Raw genomic sequence first — 6,510 nt, forward strand, 5'->3', positions numbered from 1 at the left:
AGGCCACATACTCGCCCAACTTAAAGAAATTCCGTTCTATGGAAAAGATCATGAAGACGCGTACAAGCACCTAGAAGAGGTCAATGATATAGCCGATTACTTTAACTTTCCTAATGTGGCCCGCGACACCGTTCTGCTTCGCATGTTACCGGTCACGTTTAAAGGCGCTGCAAAAGATTAGCTAAAATCGCTCCCTCCAGGATCCATCACCACATGGGCTAGAATGAAAGAAGAGTTTATTGATCAATTTTGTCCGCCATCAAAGATAGCCAAGTTGAAGAAAGCTATAGCTAATTTTGAGCAACAAGCCGGAGAATCACTTTATGAGGCGTGGGAGAGGTACAAAAGCTTACTAAGGAATTGCCCACATCATGATCTTAATTGTCAACAAGAAGTCTCCATTTTTTATGATGGAGTAAACGTGACAACAAGGCAATTACTTGACTCGCAAGGACCACTCACAAAGAAGGCACCCCCGGTGCTAAAGCAACTAATTGAGGAATTCTCTAAGCATTCTAGAGAATACCACAATCCAAGGAATGATGTGACAAGGGGATCAACTTATGCAGCTTCAGAAGATTTGTCGACAGTTATGGAAATGTTGAAAAGCATGGATAGGAGGATGGATAAAATGGATCAAACAATCCATGCTATTCGGGTAGGCTGTGAGAATTGCAATGGGCCTCATCTAACTAGAGATTGTGATTTGGACGAGAACAGGAATAAGAAAGTGCAAGTATGCTATTCTAGTGGTGATAGATTTGATGACGATTGGCGAAAACCTAAGAAAGAACGGCTTCCTTATGATGAATACAAGAAGGCGAAGGAGGAGAAGTATAGACAAAAGGCAAGGGGTTTTTACCAAAAGGAGGAGCCGGTACAAGAAAAGAAACCAAATTTGGAAGAAAAGATCACTAAATTTGTAGCTGCATCCGAGAAAAGACACAATGACCACGATGCTGCAATACAAGATACAAGAACAATATTAAGGAATCAGCAAGCATCTATTCACAACATTGAGAAGCAGCTGGGGCAACTTGCCCAACAAATAAATCAAAGAGCACCGGGAGAACTTCCTAGTAATACCGAAAACAATCCACGAGGCACACATATAAATATTGTGACAACTAGGAGTGGAAAGATAATTACTCCTCTGGCCCCTATTTAGAATGAAGATCCGAAGCTGGTACAAAAGGAGGAGGTAGAAGAGCAGAACCAAAATCAGACCCAGCTGAATCCAGACACTACTCGCCGAGTCCAGGACATGGTCTCGACGAGTCCGACACCTGATCAGAAAATTAAGTCTCCTGCTAAGCCATATCAACCTCCACTGCAATATCCAGCCCGAGCTAGACAAGAAAAGAATGAAGAAGACTACCAGAAGTTTCTAGAACACATAAAGGCTCTTCAAATTAATATACCATTCATAGAAGCGGTTGCACAAATGCCAAAATACGCCAAATTTCTCAAGGAGCTTCTAACTAATAGAAAGAAGATGGAAGAAGTGAAGAAAGTGGTTCTAAATGAGAATTGTTCAGCTGCCATGTTGAACAAACTACCGAAGAAGAAGGGTGATCCGGGAAGCTTAACCTTACCTTGTCAATTCGGAAATTTAGCTACCATCTATGCATTGGCTGATTCAGGGGCGAGTGTAAATCTCATGCCATACTCATTTTTCAAGAAATTAGATCTCCCGGAGCCGAGGCCAATTCGAATGGCAATTCAGCTAGCAAATAAAATGGTTACATTCCCAAGGGGAATATGCGAAGATCTATTGGTGAAGGTTGATAAGTTCGTGTTTCCCGCGGACTTTATAGTTTTAGACATGGAAGCGGATCCTCAAGTCTCGATCATTCTTGGAAGACCTTTCCTTAACACCGCAAGCGCTATAGTTGACATGCGAGATTCCAAACTTACTCTACGGGTGGGGGATGAATCAGTCACTTTTGGGGTTGATCAAGCCATGAAGCACGCAAGGAGTAGTGATGACACAGCATTTTCGATTGATATGTTGGAAGAATTAATGGAGGAATGGAATAATGAAGAACCCAACAAGTCCACCATCACCTTTGATGAAGAATTCGATGCTGAAAGCGACCTACTGGAAATAGAGAGACTGCTTGAGGAAGCTGATTATAATGAGCTGATCAAAAGTACTGAACAGTCTACTCGCCGAGTAGACTCGACATACTCGACGCGTCCATCCAAAGAATCCCGATCAGTCGCGAAATTTGCCCAGGACTCGACGAGTCCCATCACTGGACTCGACGTGTGCAACGTCCAAAACACGAAAACTGAGCTGAAAACACTACCAGGTCACTTGGAGTATGCATTTCTTGAAGAGGGTCAACAAAAACCTGTAATTATAGCTGCTAATTTGGCCAAACATGAGAAAGAAAGTCTTGTGGGGGTACTAAAGAAGAGGCAAGGTGCTATAGCATGGAAGATAACCGACATCAAGGGAATTAGTCCAGCTTATTGCTCTCATAAAATTAACTTAGAAGATGGGGCTAAACCTGTAGTTCAACGCCAAAGAAGACTAAACCCGAACATGCAAGAAGTTGTGAAAAAGGAGGTGGTGAAACTATTAGATGACGGGATTATTTACTCAATTTCCGATAGCCCGTGGGTGAGTCCGGTGCAGGTGGTACCGAAAAAATGAGGAATGACGGTGGTATCAAATGAAAATAACGAATTAATCCCAACAAGAACGGTGACCGGGTGGCGTGTTTGCATCGACTATAGGAAACTAAATGATGCCACATGCAAGGATCATTTTCCATTGCCATTTATTGATCAAATGCTCGAGAGGCTGTCCGGGCATCTATATTATTGCTTTCTCGATGGTTTTTCGGGGTATTTTCAAATTCCAATCGACCCACAAGATCAAGAGAAGACTACTTTTACATGCCCGAGTGGAACATTTGCATATAGACGCATGCCTTTTGGGTTATGCAATGCACCGGCTACTTTCCAAAGGTGTATGATGGCAATTTTCCACGATATGATCGAGAAGTTTATGGAGGTTTTCATAGATGACTTTTCGGTTTTCGGGTCCTCTTTTGAAGATTGTTTGTCCAACTTGGATCTAATGCTAGCAAGATGTGAGAAGACCAACCTTGTCCTTAATTGGGAGAAGTTTCATTTTATGGTGAAGGAAGGGATTGTGCTAGGACACAAGGTCTCGAGGATGGGGATAGAGGTCGATAGAGCGAAGGTGGACACTATAGCCAAATTACCACCTCCAACAAATGTCAAGGGGGTAAGAAGCTTTTTAGGCCATGAGGGGTTTTATAGGCGCTTTATTAAAGACTTTTCGAAGATCACAAGACCCTTGACTCAACTTCTTTTGAAGGACGCCCCATTCAACTTTTCTAAAGAATGTCTTGAAGCATTTCATTTGTTGAAGGAAAAGTTGACTACTTCACCTATTATGGTAGCTCCAAATTGGAGTCTTCCTTTTGATCTCATGTGTGATGCTAGTGACTTTGCGGTGGGAGCTGTTTTGGGACAAAGAATTGACAAGCATTTTCAGCCAATCTACTATGCAAGTAAGACCCTGAACCCAACACAAGAGAACCACACTACTACAGAAAAGGAGCTACTAGCAGTGGTTTTTGCATTTGATAAATTTCGCTCATATTTGGTTTTGTCAAAAACCATAGTTTTTACCGACCATTTTGCCCTTAAGTATCTTTTTGCTAAACAAGATGCTAAGACAAGGTTGATTCGTTGGTTGTTGCTGCTACAAGAATTTGACATTGAAATACGAGATAAGAAGGGGATGGAAAACGTGGCTGCCGATCATCTATCGAGATTGAAACACCCGCACTTGGAAGAGTTAGAAGAAAACAAGATTGGAGATGAATTTCCCGAAGAATATTTATTGGTTATAGCAGGAGAGATTCCATGGTTTGCTGATATAGCTAACTATTTAGTTAGTGAATATATCCCAAAAGACTTGACCCGCCAACAAAAGAAGAAGTTCTTTTCAGAAATTAAGTATTACTTTTGGGATGAGCCATACCTCTTTCGTAGCTGTGCTGATGGTATGATAAGAAGATGTGTATCCGGGAAAGAAAGTCGGGAAATCTTGAAGTATTGTCATAGCGGGCCCACCGGAGGACATCATGGAGCGCAATATACGGCCAAGAAGGTTTTTGATTCGGGTTTTTATTGGCCTACTATCTTTAAAGATGCTACAAAATTTGTCAAAGAATGCGATTCATGCCAAAGATCGGGAAACATTTCATCACGAAACGAGATGCCCCAAAATAGCATTCAAGTTTGTGAAATATTTGATGTTTGGGGAATTGACTTCATGGGACCTTTCCCAATGTCAAAGGGAAATAAATACATTTTGGTAGCAGTCGATTATGTATCCAAATGGGCGGAGGCACAAACATTACCCACGAATGATGCTCGAGTAGTGGTACGTTTTCTCAAGAAATTATTTTCAAGATTTGGAGTTCCAAAGGCTCTAATTAGTGATCGAGGCGCCCACTTCGCCAATGATCAATTAGTTAAGGTGTTGCAAAAATATGGTGTCCACCATAGATTTTCAACATCCTATCATCCTCAAACGAGTGGGCAAACTGAAGTTACAAATAGGGCGTTGAAGAGAATATTAGAAAGATCGGTTGGAAGTAATAGAAAGGAGTGGTCGGATAAGCTTGATGATGCACTTTGGGCGTTTAGAACAGCTTTCAAAACACCTATTGGTACTACACCATATTGGTTGGTTTATGGGAAGAGTTGCCACTTGCCAGTTGAGATTGAGCATAAAGCATTTTGGGCTTTAAAAATGTTCAATTTTGATTTAGCTGAACTTAGAAACAACCGATTGATGCAAATGAATGCCCTTGAAGAACTAAGGAATGAGGCATACACTAGTTCCTTGATTTACAAAGAAAAGACCAAGAATTGGCATGACAAAAGACTCAAGGGTAATAAGGACTTTTACGAAGGACAAAAGGTGTTACTTTTTAATTCAAGGCTCAAACTTTTTCCGGGCAAGCTTAAGACACGATGGGATGGTCCATTTATAGTGAAGAAATTTTTTCCACATGGAGCTATTGAGCTAATATCAAGAGATGGAACTCCTTTCAAAGTCAATGGTCATAGGGTGAAAAGATATGAAGAAGGAATTCCGAGAAATGAAGAACTTGAAGAGGGGCTGCTGCTGGAAGGGATTACAGAAACGTAAGCGGGAAGGAATCCAACTAATGACTCCTTAAAAAGAAGCGCTTCCGGGAGGCAACCCGAGTTTAGAGTTTGCATTCTTTTCCTTTGTTTTTTTTTTGTTTTTCTACTTTTAGGATCTATTTTTATCAATCTTCTTCTGAAATTATGTTTAAAATGATTGCTTGAGGGCAAGCAATGCTCAAGTGTGGGGTGGTAGCTTAAAAATCAAATTTTAGTTAAACTGATTAAGCAACTCGTCGAGTCTTTCACTCCTGCTCGGTGAGTCTTTTCTGAAATTCACGCAAAATCGCAGATTCACGCTCCTACTCGGCGAGTCCACAAATTTAACTGAAATTTTTTTTTACAATCTGTAAATAGGGTTCTCTTTTACCCTAATCACTTTCATTCAGCCGCCTCCCAACCCATGCTCGCCGAGCAAAGTTCTCTCTCAAGCAACTTCTTCAAATTTTCGCTAGTTCTTCCTCTTACAAGCAAAAAGGTAACATTTTTCTACTTTATTCTTACTAAAGATTATAACTTGGACAGATTGTAGTAGGTATTTTGTAGAAAATCGGATTTGGGGGTTTTCTCGAAATCCAGGGTTTTGATTTTAGGACAAATTAAGAGGTTTTGGACAAAATTTCTTATGAATTTATGCTTAATAGACTTAGAATAGCAAACCCCTGTACAAATTACAGTGTTTGGATGGATTAATCTGGACCGACTGAAAAATGAACTCACAGTTCATACTACTCGCCGAGTAGTTCATGAACTCGGCGAGTACATCTCACAGTGGACCTGTTTTGCTTATGTTATGGGTTTGGTTTGTTGTTTTCTTGATTTTGTTTTGCAGGAATTATGTCTAGACGTGGCCAGAGCTCGAGAGGAGGTGGATATGGAGACATTCCATGGCTTAACTTCCCGCAAATTACCTCAAAATCTTCACAAGTCTGTGCAAGAAGCAAGCTTGAAACACTGAAACAGAAGGAGATATACGTTGCCAATGCAATTAATTGGGATTGGATGAATCAGACGGGGTTGGAGGAGGAACTAACTCCTTACTTGGTAAAGTCCTATGTAAATGGGAGAACAACAATCATTTGTGATGGGTGGATTCGGCTATTCAAGATGCAAGTGTTGGGTTTTGAGCATTCTAACACTCCTAAGTGTACATGCAACCCTAAATACCTTGGATCTATGTTTTCTCTATTATACATACAATTATGAACATCCAAGGTATTATCCTAATCTAGCATACAAAATAATAAATATAACAAGATAGAATACATACCTCTTTGATGTAGAATGTCTTCATGAAGCTTGAGT

General features: G+C 40.6%; 1 non-coding gene across 1 annotated transcript; it reads right to left on the bottom strand.

The window, feature by feature from the left end:
• Window positions 1–271: 271 nt before the first annotated feature.
• LOC145162065 (small nucleolar RNA R71) lies at window positions 272–378 on the bottom strand. Its single transcript, XR_013738922.1, has one exon. It is a non-coding gene; the product is annotated as a small nucleolar RNA R71 (small nucleolar RNA).
• Window positions 379–6,510: the final 6,132 nt, after the last annotated feature.

The sequence above is a fragment of the Lactuca virosa genome, chromosome 2, assembly GCF_052849685.1.
Source record: "Lactuca virosa cultivar CGN04683 chromosome 2, Lactuca_virosa_CGN04683_v6, whole genome shotgun sequence".
NCBI lineage: Eukaryota > Viridiplantae > Streptophyta > Magnoliopsida > Asterales > Asteraceae > Lactuca > Lactuca virosa.